This window comes from Stigmatopora nigra, chromosome 8, assembly GCF_051989575.1.
Source record: "Stigmatopora nigra isolate UIUO_SnigA chromosome 8, RoL_Snig_1.1, whole genome shotgun sequence".
Taxonomy (NCBI): Eukaryota; Metazoa; Chordata; class Actinopteri; order Syngnathiformes; family Syngnathidae; genus Stigmatopora; species Stigmatopora nigra.
The window spans coordinates 2,554,491-2,563,272 of record NC_135515.1 but is presented as its reverse complement, the minus strand read 5'-3'; positions in this window follow the sequence as shown (position 1 = coordinate 2,563,272).

The following is an 8,782-nucleotide window of genomic DNA, read 5'->3' as shown; positions in this document are numbered from 1 at the left end:
AAATAAATAAATAAATGGCGATTGGCCCACCCCGACTGACCCAGCCGTAATCCTTAGAGATGGACAGTAAGAGTCGAGGGAAGTGGGAATAAAAAAAGACCCCACCCTGAATAAGAGGAGCAGATTGGGCCGTGACATTTGGAGCGTATATGACGGTCACGTGGAAAGGTTACATTTGGAAGGTTGGAGATGATCAAAATAGAAGAATATGAAGGGCATTCATTTCTTAGTCTTTGAATAATTAAATGACGTGTTAAAGTGGCGGCCAGGGGGCCAAATCTGGTCTGCTGCATCATTTTGTGTGGTCCAGGAAAGTAAATGATGAGTGCTGACTTTCTGTTTTAGGATAAAATTAAAGAGAAGAGTATAGATATATTAAATTTCATGATTTTCACCTTTTTAAATCAATAATTGTCATTTTTTAATATTTTTTTCAGTTTTTAGTTCAAAAATCATTTTTTGAAGTCTTAAAATATATGTAAAAAGCTAAAAAAAAACATTGTTTTAGATATATCAAAAAAATGAATATTCAGGGCTTTTAATCCAGTTATTTTAATCCATTTATTTAAAAAAAAATCTAAATATTATATCTAAAATGAACCACCCAGTGTCTGAAACAATTGCGCTTCTTATAATACAATACGCTTCATAGTCCAAAACATATGGTAAGCACAATGTAAAGAAGTTAGTTTTCACCACATTTTTTCCCCAATTCAGCAATTTTCTTGGCCAATCAGTAAGTACGCTTGACATATTAGTGATGGCGTCCCATTAGCGGTGACATCTTGTGGGCTTCCGAGTGTAGTCGCCGCATTCGTTGTTTTTCTGAATCCGGACATTGACGCCACTTAAGTGTGAGGGTTGTTGACGAAGATTCTCCTCCATCCGTACACATTAAGTGTGTGAATGATGCAAAAGAAAACACAACAGGGCTCAATTACTGCGACCGGTCGTCTTATCGATAATTGCTTTTTTTTTTTTTCTCCTTCTCTTATTCCCCAAGTCCGGCAATTTAAGCCGAAACGATAGCGGGCCCCGCGGGTAGTGGTTCTCTTCTGTGGTTGTGCTGTCTGTCCTTCATTGTGAAGGAATGAAACTCAATTTGATAAACAGCACAGCCTATTGTGTGATGATGTTATCATGCGGAGGAAATGGGAGACCAGTCTGTGGAAAAGCTGTACAAATGACTTCTTCCTCATCCCTCCCAATTCAGACCTTTATTATACTACCACAGGCAAATGAGGGAATTGGTTGGCTGCCGGCTAGTAGTTTTTTTTTCAATTGTGTCCACTCTCTCCCCTCTTCTCTCCTTTTTTCCTCCCCCCTTTTCTCTCCTCACACCGCCATGTTAAGCGTAGCCTTCAGTGTGGGGATTTATACACAGTGGAGATAAGGAAGCGGACATAATTAGTTCACTGCAGGGAAAGGAAATATTCCATTAGCATCGTAATTTTTATCAAGGAAACACTACTTTTGTGTTTGTCGTTTTTTTTAAGCATTAAGTGGACAAAAAAGATGTTTTTTTTGTGGGGGGGGGGGTCTTAAAGTTGGGTTTTGGGTTTTGTAATTGAATGGAACGCTAAAGTGGAAGTGTGTTTAAATTGATCATTTTGAAAGCGGAATTATTTGAGCATTTTTAAATGTTAAAACAAGATTTCATGTGGGCCAGACCATTTTAGATATAATGTTTAGATTTTTTCAAATGAAAATGGATTAAAAGTACTGGATTAAAAACCCTGAATATTCAGTTATTTCATAGATCTAAAACAATGATGATTTTAGCGTTTTTTAATATATTTTTAGATTTTACAAAATGATTTTAGAACTAAAAAACAGAAAAAAAATGATTAAAAAAATGACAATTATTGATTTAAAAGGGGGAAAATCAGGAAATTTAATATACATCTATACTCTTCTTTATGTTGATCCTAAAACAGAAAGTCGGTACTCATGATTGACTTTCCCGGGCCACACAAAATGATGCGGTGGGCCAGATTTGGCCCCCGGGCCGCCACTTTGTCACTACTATTTTAAACTTCAAATTGCCAAATTGAGAACATCACCATACTCCTGACATCTATGACCTCTGACCCTCAATATATGAATCCTTAGCCAAATCCATTAAAAAGTCCTCACCAGCCTCTCCCAGTTTAAATGGAATGAACCCTTATTTCAGTCAATGGCACTAAAACTTGACCACCAGGTTCAAAAAGGAGCCGAATTCTATTGCCTTCCTACCATAGAAAAACGGCCTCAGTCGGTTAACAGTAAGAAATGCAAAAAAATGACATCAGGATTAAAACCCAGCAAAGTGTGGGGGGGCAATCAGGCGCGTGGCGGTCGGTGTACTGGGACCCTCCCAGCGGCAATGATTTCCAATGCAAAACAGCCTCCGATGTGGCTGGCTAATACCGGGGTTACATCTGTGCTGGCTCATGGGAGTCGATCCATGCAAATCATTGCGAATGGCCACAGAAAGGCAGAGAAAATTCCATCCATCCACTTCCATAATGTGGATCCTCATTAGTTGTGGGTAAAACGTAGCCAATAAAGCTACATTAGGCCAAGAGAAGGAGTAATAATGACCTTTGACAATTTACAGCAGGCTTTCTTAGACTTTTAAGGGCCAGATGCATAGCTAATACGCATGATGGGGGAAATAGATGGAAATAATGAAAGGAATTTACATTTTTAAAAGTGATGACAGAAAAGTAGCAAAGAAGGGATTTTTTTCTAATAAATTGTAAAGATCAGTTAATTTTTTGTTTTGTTTTCAGTTAATCGTATCCAGGATTGGAGGAATGGGGGAATTATACATTCTTGTGGATTTATATTTGTTAGGATTGACATATTCTGTATTTACTCGCGAATTAAAAAGGTTTTGTGCAGTTTGGTGCAGGTTTGGTGCAGGTTTGGTGCAGTTTGGTGCAGTTTGGTGCAGTTTGGTGCAGTTTGGTGCAGTTTGATGCAGTTTGGTGCAGTTTGGTGCAGTTTTGTGCAGTTTTGTGCAGTTTTGTGCAGTTTTGTGCAGTTTTGTGCAGTTTGGTGCAGTTTGGTGCAGTTTGGTGGAGTTTGGTGCTAATTTGTACCCATATAAGTCTTCCCCTAAATTCAGTAATTGTTCTTTTTGTGACAAATATGACGTATATACGAGAATATAGGTGGGTAGCTAGGTAAAAGTGTCCAATGCCAAAGCCCATTGAGCCTATTTTAGCACACTAAAAACAACCAAGCTGCCAAAGGTGGTCGCAATAGATTTAATGTCTATCAATGACCGTGGATGAGTTAATCAAAGTACTAACATTATACTGCTAACTCTGATGTAATACTGTCGTAAACAGGTTGGCTATCATGAAAGCTCATTACGTTATCACTCACATTGGTGTAATGACAGCCAAGTCAGATGATACAATTAACCCTCAACCAGAGACCACAAGTAATCAAGCCCTCTGGTCAACCCGAATGGAGGAATTAAAATGCAAATCTTCACAGTGCCTACTCAGGATTACATCAAATTACCTGTCATAAAATATGACGGTTATTATTCTGTCTGCTGATAAAAGAAAGCCCTGAAAGCCCAGAAAGGATCGCACTCTATTTTTCTTAACGTTTTCAGTACTTTTCCTAGAGTTTGTTACAAAAAGTGTATTTTGAAGGTCCACAGATGCCATTTTAAGTTCTAAATAATCGTATTTTATCTTTGGAGTAACTTTATTTCTTGTTTTTTAGCCTGCAGCTCATTCATTCGCTTACATTTCCTGCTGACAACTCCTTTAAAACCTTCATAAAGTGAAGGCTAAAATGAACAGATTGCGCTGAATTTATAATATGTGTAATTGGGCTAGAGTTTACTTTCATAGACACATTCCTAATAGACAGTAAATTCACGTTTACAAGCCGGTAACCTAAAGCTACACAGTGAAGTTCCAATCAGAAAAAAACACTGAGCGTGAAAACAAATGGACTTTAGGCCAAACATTGCTCATTCCACGCTTTGTCTCCCCTCACGTAATGAAAACTAAACAGCACATTAAGTCAGACGTCGACTTCTCAGCCATCTGCTGGACAAATGCATCGTTTATTTCGTCTAGTGTCGATGGGGCGGGTGGAAGGGGGCGGAGATGATGTCTCTTGGCCATATCGCTGGCTGATTGAAATCAAGCGTGTCTGGTCTGGACTATTTTTGTTGGGGGGGGAGGACTATTTGTTCATTTGTAGCTCGGATTAAGAGTGATGAGCTGGTAGGGATGAAGATTCAAAATAATTGACTAAGTGCGGAAGAAGTGGAACTAAAAGACACATTTTTCCTTTTGTTTACATTTTTCTACGGCTCAGAATAAAAAATACTGGCTATATTTTTTAAAAGAAGATCGAGACGGATTAAAAATAAACAATTGTCCTGGTGGACTTGTTAAAGGCAGATAAATCTAGTTCACAGGTGTTAAAGTGGCGGCGCGGGGGCTAAATAAGAGCTATCATGAGCAATAATTAGGGGCAAATTATCATCTCTTAGTCACATTCTATGTGCAATACACAATTTTGATGGACAGGCATAAGCTATAGCATGCACAATGTCAATGTTTTGCAATAAGTCCCTCATTTTTGCAAAAAAATACTAGAAAATGTAACAAAAATGCTTGAAAATGGATCACAAAATGACAGGAGATCTTAGAAGTCGTCTTAAAGTCGTGAAAATACGGTACATTGTAATAATTGGTTTCAGATATCAATCTCACATACACACACTGTGTCACATAGGCAACCTGCTGAAAGCGTCCAATTTTACAGAGAACTATGACAACATTTTTGCAACATTTACAGCTCTTTTTTGGTGTTATACGGATGTCAAATAGACATCTTCCTTGGGAGCCTTCACAGGATCAAAGTTACACGAAAGCTGTCTGTCAGTTTTCCTGTTTCTCTGACAAAAACTTTATAACGGTCTGGTTCCAACTTGTATGGGAACCCAGAGACCATTGAATTGTACTTTTGGGGGGTTAAGATTAAGGATTAATTTAAATTTGCGATTAGCATTTAAATGTATAAGGTGAGTGGGTATAGGAATAAGGTTTTGAGGAGTAGGGACGCATTTTTAGAAGGTTAGGTTTAAGTTTCGGGGAGTTTTTATTAGAAATGTTCAGAAAAAGATCATTATGTCTTTATACTCGCCATCGTTTTGTGTCAGCGGGAGTCGGAATCGACGTATTTAGGACAAGGCGCAATAACTTTTGTGTTCCTCAAGTTCAAGAAATGGGAGACGAAAAAGCAGCATAAACTTGCATGGAAAATGAATGTGAGCCTTCCAGTGTAGTGCATATTTTACAATATGGGAAATGGCTGTGGAGAACCAAGAGCCCAAACTTTGGCAAGTTTCTTTGAACACAGTAAGAAGAAACTTGATTTGGGTATGTAGGCTAGGGGGGCCTAAACTATTTCAAATAGAGCCGCAGTGGGCATCAGATTTTATTATAAATAAACACGACGACTGTAAAGTCCACTGATTGCCATTAAATGTCACTTGTTTTAGCAGAAACCTTATTGGTTAAACATTATTTCTCGTGGGCTGGACCATTTTAGACCAAATTTTTAGATTTCATTTTATTTAAATGGATTAAAAGCCCTGAATATTCAATTTTTTTTATAAATCTAAACCATTGTTTATCTTAGATTTTTTATATATAATGTTACATTTTCCCAAATGATTTTTGAACTAAAAACACAAAAAAATGGATTAAAAATGACAATTATAGATTGAAAGGGGTGCAAATCAAGAAATTTAATATATATCTATACTCTTCATTTGAATTTGATCCTAAAACAGAAAGTCAGCACATGATTTACTTTCTCGGACCGCACAAAATGATGCAGCGGGCCAGATTTGGCCCCCGGGCCGCCACTTTCACACCTGTGTTAAGTGGTGTAAAAAAATCTACTAACTACGGATCATTAGAAGTCACCCCCAACCCTTAAAAAGCAACAGGTTCATCAATCGTGTGGTCTCAGCACCCCATTAAGACCCATCATATTCTTCCATGTATAGAAATGTGGGGCAAACTTATCTTTTACATCCCCAATTAACTTTAATGGCCAATCATATTTTTTTACACTCTTTGGCTCAGTTTTTTTTCCTCTACTCCGACTCCCCCGAAAGCGTATCGTGACCCGGGCCGTGGACTTGTACCTTCTCTATCCTCCATTCATCCATCCTCTTCTACTTTTCTCCCCAGACCTAAAGTGTCAGCGTCTGAAAATGAATTGCCCGGACGGCCCATTTAACCTTCTCATCCCATAAAAAGTATAATTGGTTTACTAGAGAAAGAAGCCGTTTTTGCAGGCATGGGATAATCCTTCAGCCTGATTAATGCGTCCTTAATCAATCGACGTTGGCGAGTAAAAAAAGGGAAAAAACGCAAAAAAAACACCTCACAAAGAAAGAAGGAAGGTCAGGTTGAAGCGACTCTGGGGTCTGATGGATGGACTCAAAGCACTTATACGTATTAACCCAACCTCAGCTTTATTTTAGGGTGATGTTAAATGCTTAAGTTGCTTCCACAGGGGGCGCTCAAACAAGATGGTTGATTAACATGTTTATGTCATACTCCTGTCAGTATTTACAGTATTTGTTGTGATGATAAAATGAGAAGTAGGAGGCTTTTTTTGGATTACTGGGATTGAATGGAGAGGAATTGAAGGGGAAAGGTTAAGTTTAGCAGGGATGTCAAGTGTGAGGCCAAAGGTCAAAAGGTGGCTCGGGGTTAGAGATTGTAATGGGATGTTGTCCAAATGCATTTTGGACAAGAGCATCTGGGTGTGTATAAATCGATGATTGATCATATTTGATTGATTAAAGTGGAAATAATCCATTTGAGTGTCGCATAGTCACGATGTTTCGCAGGACCGTATAACGTCTACTTGATTTCATGTGGGCTGGACTATTTTAGATATAATATTTAGTTGTTGTTTTTTTATAAATGGAGTAAAAGAACTGGATTAAAAGCCCTGAATATTCAGTTTTTTATAGATCCAAACAATGTTGATTTTAGCTTTTTTCTATATATTTTTAGATTTTACGAAAGGATTTTTGAACTAAAAACACAGAAAAATTGATTGAAAAAATTACAATTATTGATTTAAAAAGGTGAAAATCAGGAAATGCAATATACATCTATACTCTTCATTTGAATTAAATCCTAAAACAGAAAGTCAGCACTCATGATTTACCTTCCCGGGCCACACAAAATGATGCAATGGACCAGATTTGGCCCCCGGACCACCACTTTGACACATGTTCCTTAGATTAAACAGTTCCCAAAAACTGTTTAGTTTTTGTACTAGTAAAACACACTACTCTAGAACCCCCCCAACAAAACTTTAGTATCTTAACATACAAAAAACTCACATTTAGAAGCCTCACTTTTTAACAGACACTATTCCTAAAGTTGTACTCCCACAACTCAGTTTTTTTTGAAAGAAAAGTCTTTGACAAGAAGGGATTAAATAATAATAAGAAAAAGCTATCACAAGTAAGGGTTAAAACGTCATTTCCAATTGAATCGGGTCTTGTTGAAAAACCACTTTTTTCCTCCCCAAAAGGATATTCTCTCGGTCGGTTCTAGCGTGGCCGACTCCTAACGTATCCAACCCCCCCCCCCCCCCTGAGTAATTTTCCCCTCCAGCGCGGCAGGCCATCTCTTTCACAGCAAGAAGTGGCGAGAGGTTTACGCTGCTCTCACAACACATTTGAATAAGACTTGTGGAATGGACATGCGGCCCACGCTGAGACATATGAATATAAATGGCACCCTCCCTATAACCGAGTGGCAAATATAAATTCATGATGAGTTGTCGATTGGAACAAACCAGCCCCCGCAAATCCCTCCTTCTTACAAACTTATGTGAAAAATTCATACGGCAATTGTCGGCTTTTCATGCATGATTTCCCGACACTGCATTTTTTTTATTTTTTAGGAAAACTTGGATTAAAATGCTGCTTTGCAATTTTTTTTCCAATACTAAGTACCACCTGGGAAAAAGGGGAGGAGCCAGACCTCATGTTTTTCAATGAGTAAATGCGAATGAATGAAAAGTTTAATACCATGTCCACTACTGAAGATGGCAGTGTCGATCTTATATGTCACAGGTGTCAAAGTGGCGGCCCGGGGGCCAAATATGGCCCGCCAGATCATTTTGTGTGGCCCGGGAAAGTAAATGATGAGTGCCGACTTTCTGTTTTAGGATCAAATTAAAATGAAGAGTATAGATGTATATTTTATTCCCTGATTTTCCCCCTTTTAAATCAAAAATTGTCATTTTTTAATCCATTTTTTCAGTTTTTAGTTCAAAAATCATTTTGTAAAATCTAAAAATATATAAAAAATATTTTCTGTTTATTAATGCACAAAAAAATTAAGAGATAAGGAACAGTGGGGGGGAAAATCGACCTGAAAAACTATTTAATAAGGAATAAGAGACTAATATCGCAAGACAAAACTACAACCAGAAAATACCTTGTACTCGTCTTATTTAAAGTAAAAACACTGCGAGCAAACCATTCATTTTCTGAACCACTTCTCCTCACAAGGGTTACAGGGGGCATGGACACTCTTGGTGGCTAACCAATCACAGCTAAGCGATCCACTGACTTTAAAACCCAAGTAGATGATTCCGATTTTGAATTTTCCTTGACACGATCATTTTTAGTGAAGACGTTTAATTCCCCGCAACTCTTCTGATTCACTTGAGCTTGTAAACAGTGGAGGCCATCTGTCTGAATCGACCTTAA